Source organism: Bombus fervidus, chromosome 12, assembly GCF_041682495.2.
Source record: "Bombus fervidus isolate BK054 chromosome 12, iyBomFerv1, whole genome shotgun sequence".
NCBI lineage: Eukaryota > Metazoa > Arthropoda > Insecta > Hymenoptera > Apidae > Bombus > Bombus fervidus.
The window spans coordinates 2,327,122-2,340,057 of record NC_091528.1 but is presented as its reverse complement, the minus strand read 5'-3'; the positions used below and the strand labels follow the sequence as shown (position 1 = coordinate 2,340,057).

General features: G+C 36.4%; 1 protein-coding gene and 1 long non-coding RNA gene across 4 annotated transcripts in view; both read left to right on the top strand.

Annotated features, from left to right (window-relative positions):
- The window catches only part of LOC139992606 (uncharacterized), a 248,876-nt gene that overhangs the window by 159,606 nt on the left and 76,334 nt on the right, over window positions 1-12,936 (top strand). The window lies entirely within an intron of this gene.
- On the top strand, window positions 2,091-2,901 carry LOC139993164 (uncharacterized). The gene is made up of 2 exons (XR_011801312.1): window positions 2,091-2,377; window positions 2,508-2,901. It is a non-coding gene; the product is annotated as an uncharacterized lncRNA (long non-coding RNA).

Sequence of the window (12,936 nt, the reverse complement as noted above, 5' to 3'; positions counted from 1 at the left end):
AGATTAATTAAATTCGTCGATAACGAGATCAGAGAGAAAAACAAATAGGGATTGTACACATGCTTCGAGGAACATATCGCGAATTTCCATGTCACGAACATCTAATTGTCAATTGTATTATTTTAAACTTCAACGTAGAATACATCGGTTGCAATCAAGGTCTGATAATAACTATAATCACACAGTAACTTTTAGTTACCCTTTGAATTAAATTTGTAATTTTCTTGCTAATTGGATACGTTTATGTACATTACTAAATGAACACTCTATTTCAAGTGGCGTAATTCAGTTGGTTCTAGGAACTTTACGGATTCGTACTAAACATAAAAAGCTCAAAGTACACCGCTGTTAAAGAGAGGATTAATTACACGAATCTCGTTTAAGAGATCCCCAAAAGAATTCAAAAACGAGAGAGAAAAGAAAGTCCATAATTAACTAGCGCCTTCTGTGTAATCATAAAGTAGATTCAACCTTGGCAAATTCAAAAGAAATACCTTACTCTAATCTTTAATTCTGGTTCTTTCGAAATCATGGGGTGAGAATCGTAAATCATTTAATACTAACGAAATTGTTTTCCAGTTTTGAATATTCTGAACGCGACTGTCCGCTACCAGGACAGATTATGCAATCTCAGAAAGGATCACAGATAATGGACGCGCTTCTCTTCCATATCCGCCACGCCACGAATGTACGTAGAGGGTGAAAAGCATGCGCTCTTCTTTTCTGAAAGCGCCAATCACTTTTTTCCCGGCAATAGGCGAACAATACCAGCCACCTACGGTTATTTTATTTTATGATGGGTATTTTTATGCCCACGTGCGCGGCTAGGAGTTGCATTTAATCCGTCTGGAGAAGCGTTTCCAGGCAGGGTAACTGGATCAAACGGCCGTATGCTATGGGGAGGGGGTGGTGGTTAAATGGGGAGAAGATGGGCCAAGCACAGTGAATCGCGTGCCGTTCCCGTTTTACGATTCTACCCCCTCTCTTACCACTGCGGCTGCCGCTCTTTTTTGGTCTCGAACGCGTCTTTTTACCCTCTACTCCTCTATCTTGCCGGTACCTAAAGTGTATGACATAAAACAACGGGGAAGAGTTATACGGTTTTCTTTTTTAGGGTTTCACGGGACGGGAAAATGGTTTCTGTATTCATAGAGAGACGTGTTTTATTCGCGAATCCGAGAGACTCGACGAAGATTGACTGCTTCCCCCTCGAGGTTTTTTAGGTTAGCGTCAATGAGAATCGAATGGATTAAGGATTTTGGAAAGAACGAAATGATAAGGATGAAGTTTCGAAATCGTACGGTGTCCAGCTGTAGATTCTTCTCCACCTGTGTTTTTCTCTTTCCATTTGATTTTTCACCCTTTGTTTCCTTTTTTATACTCTTGCTGACCTTTTTTACCTACTCTCCCGGTACGCACCATTAAGCCCTTTAAATGAGAGTCGAAAGCTGGCAAACTCTTGAGGATATAATCCTGGCTTTGCGAGGCTATGATCCTTCTAACGGCGGAAGCCCGCTCTTGTGATATTATATAAAAACTATCCTGCTTTAGTATCATTTGCTCTTAGGCCTTGAAGTTTGTCACTTCCCTTCCGACCGATCGTTCTTTACGATATTTTAAATTCGTTCCGCTCTTAGGGATAATGGTATCGTCATTACTTGTCGAATATGTCTCTTTAGATTACCTTCCTTACTTTGCCTTAAATTATGATGTTAAAAATTGATTCAACGCCGTTTACATAATTTCAATAATATCTTCTATTTTAATTTCGGGCTATTCGGTTCGATTGGTACGTCGATCTTAATCAGTAAAGCCAATAATTAACACTGTACAATTTATCAGAGATACAATTTTTCTTTTTGGCTCTTAATGTTAAATAATTATTACGTATCTTTCTTTATACACCGTATTGTGTTAGTAATCTATTATTTCTTAATTATCCGTGTCTAAAGAAAAATCCAAATATTGAAAATATTACATTGCGCCACTGCTCTACGCTTGAATTTCTTGATCCATTTCCCCTACCCCAGTTTCTTACAACCTTCACGCAGTGTTGATATTAAATTTGGCCATTCGGCGCTCAAGCGTTCTAAAGGTTAGACGTGTATAGAATTTCTCTTATAATTCGGTTTACAATTCAATTCCCACACGTAGCCTCATCAGTTAGAATATCTCGAGCATAACTTTTATAAATAATATTTTTGAATATCTTTTTATTTATTAACTCGTCGTAATTTACGGTGTTTACAATAATTTTAATAATTAGTTATCCTTGTTGAAATCGGTAACAGTCCCGAACATACCAAAATACTTTTTTAAATCGCGTGTGGAATTAAATTGGTTCATCAAGTATATAAGAATATCCTGCGACCAAATTGTAAGTCACAATTTTATTTATTAAGTTTCATTTATTAATATCTTGTTTTGGTCGGACCTTGTTATTAGGTTTGCCTGTTTGTATTAAAGCTTGATATAATATTGTATTAGTTTATGACTTTATATTACAGAAAGCAATATGTTACGAAAAAGTACAATTCAGTCGATGCTGTTAATGATAATATTGTTACACAATACGTGCATATATATGTATATGAAAACTATGCTACGGGCTGGAAGCGGGAAATTGTACGAAGCGTGTTTACAAATTTCGGTGTAGTTTGCGAGCTAATGTTATTGTTGTTTAATTTGCATAGAATATTGAATATAATATTTGGTTCAGAAATATTTTGACATGACATGAACAACAAGATATTCGGCTAATTGGATGGAAGATAGAAAAGAATACGGGAAATCAACCTTATGTTTATAGAATTGTATAATGTTACAATAATAAAATTACTCTTTTGTCAGATATTTCTTCCGTAACTGTGTGCATATGTACAAAACTTTCATGCAAGAAAATTCCTACTGTTACGAGACATAAAATAAAAATTCAAATGCTTATTGTTAAGCGATGAGAATACTACAAATAATTGAATTTTCATTTAAACTGGAAAGAAGTAAGAGAATATGTTAAGAAATTAGGATACTCGGTTGCTTCCTGTAACATCTCATGTATATAATTTCGACTTTCTTGATCCTCGAGAGAATATCGCCCGCATCGCTGTGAGAGAACGTGCTCGCGTAAATTTACGGTGAAATGTTGCTTCACTATACTCCACTCTGCCATATTAGACTGTATTCTTGAATTCGCATACACGACGTAAGATTTATAGCCGAGCTAAACTCCAACGTTCAATGCATATTACTGTTAACGAATACTTGCCTCTTGTTTTATTTCTGACGCGTTCCATTTTAATCCCAATGCAAATGTTATTCGTAAAAGAGCCATAATCTATGTCTAGTTAACGCTTTAACCCACTTAAGACCGAATTAGTAAGATGGGGTCAAGTGATCTATAGATATCTTACCAAGTAGCCCGCCTAATTGATTATTCTTCAGTTATCGTCTCGTTTAAAATTTCGTGTGTTTCAGCTCTGGTTTATTAAAGGCGTTTTATTTATAAAATTTATTATTTTCCAAGTTAGGTTTTCCAAGTGTCAATCTTTTATGTCATTTTCATCTTAACGTTTCCTAAATTAATCTAATCAAGGGTTTAGGTAACATGTAATTGTAATTAAATATTTAATTAGTTACATACTCTTTAATTTTCTGAAATTATTTCCACTTCATCAACTATATAACTGGTATTTCATCAATAAAAGATTGACCTCGAGGAAGAAACTTAAAACTCGAATATCGACGTTTTCAAAGCTTTTCAGCTCTCGAAACATTTAACAGCATAATCTTAAATAGTAGATTCCCCGAGTTTCTAGTTTCTTCTTGTCTTTCGATCGCATCAACAAATGTGCTAATTTTTCAATTCCATAGTATTGTACGAAATTTATTAATTAATCAAACAATCGACTGCTCTGTGATTTATTGAGAGAGTATCGATGTAATCCCACCGACACGCTTTCGCATTGGAATTTATTATAATATTTATTAAGCATTTATTACGATTGCGTATTAATAAATAGAAACGCAAATTATAATAGCATTGAATTAAAGAACAATATTATTATTATTTAGCATTATCGACTTAGTTATGGGAATTGATTATTAATATCCCAAATTCCTTCTACTTCGTTCTCTGATGACTAATAATTTATAATTCGCGAATATAATCAATTGGGCGTGATTGCTTCAAGTTCAAAGATTCATCATGATTCGCGATTGATCACAATTAATCATTTTATCATTGTTTCTTTTTTCCTTTGAAACAGAAGCTTAGACATTCGTATTGTTGATCATGGAATGCTAGATCTTTGCCTCGTTTGTAACGATAATAAATATGAATTAAAGGTAAATTTTTCTCACTCACAAGGAAAAGGAAAGCAAGGGATTAGTTGATATTAGTTGATGACGAGAGAAGAATACTATGGAAAATAATTTTTCTACGTCAAATAAAACAAAAAGAAATTCGTTTTATTGTTATTCCCTCTTTCTTTATGATTCACAAGGTATGTGTACAATGGAAAACGCGGAACAAGCTGACTGAAATTGCCAATTGATTTATTTTATAAACACTTCTGTTTGACAAACAGTTCTGTTTGTTATCGATGAAGGACAGCGAGGAACGTGTTGCACGTGGTTTCTGCCGCAAAGGGAACTAAAGCTATTTGTTTTGTTGATTAAATTCTTCACTAATAGTTTTGTTACTACCTTCTAATTACCATTGTCGTTTCGTAGTATCCAAATTTAAATTTGTTTTCTTTTGATAAAACTAATTTTTATGTAAAACTATTTTCATCAAACATTTTTGTTGAAGTAATGTTTTTAGTAACAGACAAAAAAGATTTTTCGTAAATAAATCGAACGTCGGAGCGTATTGAATAGCTCCAAATTTCACATTGATGCAGAGTTAGAACTAAAAGCATTATTTCTACCTGAAAAGGAATAAAACAGGGGAAGAAAAATAAGAAACTTGCCGGAGTTTCGTGCCAGACGGTACTAGGGCTGCCTGCTATTTTCTCCCGTGCTTCCAAGGCATTTAAAAGTCAATCCACAATCAGTGTTTTATGGGAAAGATTAAGCCTCGCATTCTGAAGCGTCTTTGTGTAGTAGAAAAGACCATTAAGCTTAAGCAAATGAAATAGTGTGCTTGTTGTACTCCCGCGCGTGACTGTTTCCTTTTTTCCCCCCCTCCTCTTTTTTCCGTTATACATCCCTTTCTCTTGTCATCGTTGATGAACACCGAAAGTGATTTTCATAAATGTAATTTTAATACTTGTCAAGACGTGCCATCATTTGTATGCAGATTTCATCGTGCGAAAATTTATGCGTTAAATCCGTGCCACCCAGCTGTTGAAAGAACCAATATTTATTCAGGTCTTGAAGATTTCCGAACCAATGTGATCTGAGAAAATACACAATATTCCATGGAATTTTTTCCTTGAGGAACTTACGTAGCTACGTCTATTTGAATAGACGTTAGTTAAGCATCGTATCGAATATTTCCGGAATTAATATCCGTACTGCAGCGAAAATTCTTCTCATTAATACCAACCACCAATGTGAAAACACTTCTCAAATGCATTCTTTATCTTAATTCTCAGAGATTAGTACACTATCCTAGCTAAGAAACGTGTAGAAACTAAAATCGAATTTGTCAACTCGAAAGGATTGCAACGAAAGGCATGAAACGTTTACGAACGTGAGGTATTTGAGGGTGTGCAGGAAGTGTGGAAGGAACAAACGGCGGCTGGAAATCAGTCGGGATTCGTTTACGGTGGAAAAAGTCAGATGGAAGGAGGCCGGTCGGCCAGACTGCGGGAAAGAAGTAAGGGTAGCTATTCGCGTGTCCTGTGTGACGCGAGCAAACCTCTCGCTCCGGCAAAGAGAGAAAGAAAGAGAAAGAGAGAGGTACGAGGTTCTCGTGTACCTAGCCTCTCTCCATACCAGGCAGAAACTAATTTAAGTTGGAGAATCACTTTGGCTGTTTCGATTTATTCAGATACTCGACGTATTTCCCGCGAGAGGCCAACCCGTCCGACGTTTCCTCCCCACCGACTCTGCGTCCCTGCCATTCACCTTCGATGCATGAGTCCCGACAGTGCGCACACTGGCCCATGTGAAAATTCGACGCTGTGAAACCCGTTTAAACCGAACCGACGTATGCACTTCGTATTACCTGCCTTCTTCTTCTCCCCTTCTCTATTCCCTTCGTTTCAGACGTTCGCCAAGGTGCATTGTACCTGTCTGCGCGCCCGCAGTCCCCCGCCTGCTGTGCCACCGTTTCTTGTACCCTTGACATCTCCAAATTCGACTTCGAATAACGCCACAAAGTGGATTTCGGTACAGTTTTTATTGAAACTGGCGGCCAGCGCAAACGCTTCCAACCGTTTGAAATTGATAACAACCGAAGGTAAAGGAACTAGCTCTATGAAGAGTACAATGGATAAAAAAGAGAAATAAGGTGATTTGGCTGGACAGGTTAAGCAATTATACATATTACATATGCTAATTTATGTAAAAATTCGAATATTTTGGTCTACTCATAGTGATAATATGTACGTCGATTTAATCACTTAAAATATTTGTAGCGCGACAATATCCCTAAGAAGTAAGATACTTCTGGAAAACATTTCTTGGCTGTCTATATTTTCTGTGCAACATTAACAAACAATTCAGAAATGGATATAACGGCAACTTGGCGTTAAAACATATAACACGGCATTTTAGATGCCGAAATTACCGATACTATTAGATTGATTAGATACTATTGAAAAGTTTCTTTCGTTTTATAAGATGATAATAGATGAACAACAATTTCTGTTTTATATTATTTTATTGAATTAGGTATGATCCATTTCGTTATATTTCTATTATTATGTTTGTGCACAATTCAATAAACTAATATAAAACAAAAAATATTGTGCGTCTATTATTTTCTTATAAAACGAAAGAAACTTTTCGAATAACCTAATATATATTTCACGTTTCTTTTATTCGAAAATGATGAGTTGAGAGCTAAACTTCTTTTTAAGAAAAGATCCTTCTAGCTATTTTACACGACATATTAATTTTTTAGCAACTTTCTAAGAACGGTTTTTAATAATTAATCAAAACGTCATTTTTGCAGTAGCTTACTATAGGAATAAAACTTACTACTTTAAAGATGAATATTTTCATTTTGGTAAGGTTAGGCTCTTTAAAAATTGAATCATGTATAATTAATATACTAAATAACGTATTGATAATATTATATGTCTGTTCAGGTTATAAGTGTATACGCATATTTGAGTTATAGCGGTATGTATTTGTAGGTTTGGATCATGCTTATATATGTATATATGTATTTATATGTATTAGATATGTTACGATATTTTGTTATACTGTATTGACTGTATTGACTATTGTGTGTATTGTGTGTATATGAAAGCGAGACGTAATCCTGTTAAGAAAAGTAATAGAAATATATAAATAACGTACCGTCAGAATTGCAAAGAAATTGCAAGAAAGTCAATCTACGCTGCAAATACCTTAAGGGCTCACCGAATTTTAGAAAAAGGTAACATTATAACTTTTATCGAACCGAATATTACGGAGGCGGAATTTTAGGACTGATCGCATTAAATGTAATATAACGGCGATAGACCTAAAAGGTTAATAATTTTGCAAGATTAATTCTTGAAATTGAGGAATTTTTTGAGAAATATATGTGTCCTCTTTCGTTCGTCTCTTTGCTTGCAAATAGATCCAAGTGTTTGATTTCCAGCAATTTGAATCTCGTTTTACGGGTGCACCCGTGTATAGGTGTAATGCGTCGGCGAGCGATAGTTTTTCAATGTCTAGAAATTGCTCTCGAAGCGTGTAAATTTGATGCATCCCTCCTGGCTCGTAGTTCGGACGAGGGAAGCAATTTTTAGCGAAGCGCACAATTATGCAAGAATGCCATGAAAACAGGGGATTCAATGAAACAGCGCGCAGCGAATTCTTTCTATCGAGTTTGCTCTTTTTGCACCGCCAGAAAATCAAACTCGAAAGCTTTTCCATTAGGGAAGGATATTATAGACACGTGGAGTGAGAAATTCGATCGATTTTCTTCAGTTTACAGCGCTTTAGCGATCAGAGTTTCCTGCGCAATCAACGAGATATGCATGAGAATCGCTTCTTTGCATTATCTTCCAAGGAAAGCCGAATTTCTTGTTTCATGCAATTTGTTTTGTAAATATTGTTTATTCGTAAAACGTCTCTTCAGCTCATCTTATCTCTCATCGTCGTAACAACCGATACTAAACGATGCATTATCGAAAAATATTTCAACGTAAAAATATACAACGCAACTTTGATCTCATCATCGATATTCGATCATTGAAAAATAATAAAAAATCGTTCGAAATACCTGGTTACCTCAAACACCACTCATTAAAAGTTCCATCAGAAACTCTCGGCCATAATCTTCTCAATCACCGTCCTAATCTCGTCGCGAAAATTCGCGGGCGCTCCAGCCATTAGAGCGCAGAAATTACTTTCTAAACAGATAGAGAGCTTTTTCCAAAATTTCCTCTGGAATCGAAAGCTTGGCTCGGTCGCGTGTTGGTCATAATTGCACGGAGACACAATCGAATCAGTAGGGAATACGGTATCGATCGGTCGTTGATCAATGGAAACCCGATGAATTCGTGCATCGCCACCTGTGATGACGAAACAGAGCTTGGATATCGACTGTGTGGCGTACGTAATATGTGTGCGTAGACGGACGAATACGACATTTGGCTGGAATTGTTTGCCATGTGCAACATCGAGGCACAGCGACACATGTAGATGGTAAACGCTTTTGAGTATCGCGGCCATTATTGTGCCTTCGAAAAGCGCGGCTCGTTGAAATCTCGTCCTGATACTATATGAAACGATTTACTAGCCGAGCGACCCGCACGTGCTCACCGTAAGATTTACCGCCAAGCATTTTACCCTTTATTATTGCATCTCGTTAATAATGTCGCGAATTCTCTGAGCTTTCCCGAGATCGATCATCAGCTTCCGATATTCGTTCGAATATAAGTTTAAATAAGAAGTTGAGTTGTTTGAAAAATTCGTAGCATCTTTAATAATCGACACACATATATGAAATCTATTATATATTTGGCAAAGTAATATATACGTGATATTTTTGATTTATTATAATGAAAGACAAATACTAATAATAAATGAACGTATGTAAAAGTAAGCTTTCAAATTTGGAAAAAGGAGCATGCACGAGATGCTCATTTGTGTACCAAAGAGGTAGTAACTACAAAGGATACTTTTATCTTTCTTCTTGATTATATCTAACGACAAAGGTTGATTGTAAAATCGAGTCGCACAAAAATCGCTGTTCACGTCGTGCTCTTGCAATTAACTTGCAAGCAAGAGTTAAATCGTTAACAGCGTGACTCTTTGTAATTAGTAGCAGAAGCAATTACCGTTTGCTGCTTTTAATAAAATTCTGGAGATAATGGGTTGGTAATGAACCATGTCTCCTTTGTAATGAAAACATTGACACCGTTCTACTGATGAAACGTGCTCATGGAATATCAATAGGCGATATTTAATAATAAAACGCCTCGTAAAGCACCTTTTATTTCCTCCTTCTCGCATTATAAACAATATGAAATTTAAAATTACAATTAAAAGCTGTTATAGATTTCTAATTAAAGAAAGCGTGACGCAAGTCAATATTGTTTAGATTAATTGATAAACTTAGTTCGTAAATTGAAAAATCCTAAATTGAGGAATTCGGAGACACATTTTATCTGCAATCCACCGTGCCTCCAATTAGAATCAAATATAAAGGTATCGTCACGTGTAACGTCTTCTAATCAGTAATCGAAAGAATTACCAAGAGGAAAACGTAAGAACATTAGTCAAGTACGACTTATTAATCGCCCATTAACGAAGGAAGAATTATGTGGATTCTCGGTTAAGAAAGATCGTTAAACAATGAGTTATTGTAGTCATCGACGTTTCTCATCCTTACGCTCATCCCCTATGGACTGACAGTTAAAGACGGAACGTGGACGATACTGTAACTTTACATGCGAAACAATGACCTGAACATCGTGAATGCATCCCAATGGTATGCACTCGGAGCTCGTACAAGATCGTTTCACGTTACAACTGTACAAGAAAGAGGCTGCGGATGTTCCGTCATTGTCTCCTTAAAGGATCTCAGCGTAAAGCCGTGCAGAGATCGTTAAGAATGAAATTCTCCTGGCTTATCACCGCCGGGAAAAGGGGAATTTAACTAATTAACTGAGGAAAGGACAGGTCACCGGGGATATTTCGGTGTATTTAACAAGGAAATGCACGGTCGTAATGACGTTTCTGAGAACACGTTTTTCCTACCATTCTCTCTCTCCCTCTCTCTCCTCTCTCTCGCTATCTATCTGTCTTTCGACTTCTCGAGCTTTTCTCGTTTCTCTCGTCAGCTAGGCGAAACGAAGGAAGAAGGATGGCAGAAGGGAAAAGTGCCGGTGAAATTATTTCCTAAACTTCCGGCAATCATTTTAATGGCGTCCCTTGGTTAATTGAATCATGGAAAGCGCCGCCAGTGTTGGAGATGCTGGTAAGTTAACTCGGTCTCTCAAGGGTCGTGCATTTCACTGTTTGCGAGAATACTGACACCGTAAGTAGTTGAAGTAGGATTCGAAATAAGAAGATAATTTGAAAGTAAAACTATGGAATTTGTAATTTCAAATGTCAGTCGTCTGAAAAGATAGATGTAGCAGAAGTTAAAAGTTTCTGTTAATGCGAAACCCTAGCCAAATCGAAACGAGCACACCAATCGATTGGAATTCATCCCGTCGAGGAGCCTACAACTTGGGAAAGTGGCCAGGAATGAATTTTATCGATTTAGTGTGACGAGAACTTCACAATCCTTCGAGCTATAAGCCTTCGAATTAAAAGAACTCGAGCAATTGACAAGCATTCACTGGAGGAAGTAAAAAAAAATTACTTGTCACGGCGTAGAAAACGTGCAGGTGACTCAGGAGTATTTTATTCGGTCCTGGATATTCCGAGAAAATCGCAAGCAACCTTATCCGACGACTAGAAATCCATGTCGTTGCACCCTGTTGTGTGCCACCCACGTGAACAACATTTTATCTTACATTATGGTACTTGGAAAAGATACTTTTAGTATTTTTAATAATTTTCACGTAGAACAACAGCAAGGTTTCTGGATCGCTGATATCATTTCCTAGATAAATTCTGGTTCCTCCTGAAACGAAATGTAGCTGTATCTTAGATGAACTTATAATTCCAATTGTATTAAAAGCTTAAGAAATTGCAATAGCTATAATTCCAACGGAGCACGTAATACGACAAATTCATTGAACATGAATTGGGAGAGAACATAAATGATGGTCCCTGTAGTAGGTGAATTTTATTTTTCTTGCACTTCGATGAAGTTGTAAAAACTTTCGTCCGTTCATTCAGATCTACTTTTCGAAAGCCAGGAACATTACCTGCAGAAGTGCTATAAAACGTACATCTACAGTGACGTTTATGAGAATTGGGCTTTTATTCCCTTTTTATATTCCGCTTTCCTTTCTCTCTCTCTCTCTCTCTTTCTCCCTCTCTCTTTTCATGAACAGATGTTCGTCAAGCCCGTCGAGCACATTTATTTTGTTTTCCAAAGCGATTCTTTCTGCCCACTGCATCTGCTTTTAATTACGAAGATAAATATTTTGAAATTGAATCGAGCGATTCAAGAAAATTCAAAGGGAGCACGCGAACGAATTTCGCGCGGTTCACGCGGATAATTTTATCGATTAGCTTATCGGTATCAGCCGTGTAATATACGTAAAATCGAATTTACCATGGCATTTATTTCTTTCATGTGCTCCAAGTTTTCCAATCGTATTCATTTATTGGTAACGCAACATTACGGTCGACTGTTTTTCTTCATATTATGCGTTTTATATTACATAGAAAGCGGTTAACAGTGAAGTACCTCGATTTCAGGCCATTAGTGTGCGTTCGTTAACAGGATTATATAAAAATTGATAGCATTGACAGAGGATGCTGTAAATCTGGATATGTGCGAACAGGATTTGTTTCCATATCTGTGCATTCTTAACGTTTCTGCGTCAGCGGTTATATCCCTGGTAGATATGCGAAAATTCTAACAGCTATATACGGTGTTCCATACGATATTTTACAATGATTTTTGGAAAGTAATTTGGAAGACACATTTTTGATTCGATCGGGTATTTTTGTTAGGAAAGTTCTTTCGAATCGGATTGAAACGGATTTTATCGATCCTTTAGGTAATGTTTACTTTTTATCGCCCAATTTTAAATCACTCTTTTATAGCTCTTTTTATCACCTAAATCAAGCTTTTTAGAGTTCGCTTGTTTGGCTCTTTGCGAGTGTAAAGTTTTAGTAGGACTCTCCAGGTATATAATATTTTGAAGTAAAAAATTTTTCCTCGGATCTAGGCAAAAGTAGAAAACTTTGTTAAAATGCAACGTAATCAAGTAAAAAGGGAATTAGTCCAGATAGTTGAGTATTAAAATCGCTGATTTGAATTTCATTTAATATTATAAAAATGTTGTTGCGTTTAATTGCAGATTATGGATTGACTAACAGTGGACAGGGTATTAGCAATGTGACATGATATAGTCTTTGTCTTTAAATGTCCCGTAGTGTCTTCTTTGTTTAACAAATTTTAGAAATAAAGACACTATCTCCGGTACCCCCGTTATCTCCGACATAGGATTTTCGAAAACTCTCCGTGTGCTCGAACCTATCCACTTTTTCATATTTCAAACGTCGAAGTGTATACATAGAACTAAAATGCATTGTATCTTGTAACTTTCGTGTTCGCTCCTCTTTAATGTTTAAAATCTCTTCTGTATTTTCTCCTCTACAAGCACTCTTCATCCTTTTACCTTGAAGCAGTCCTTTTTT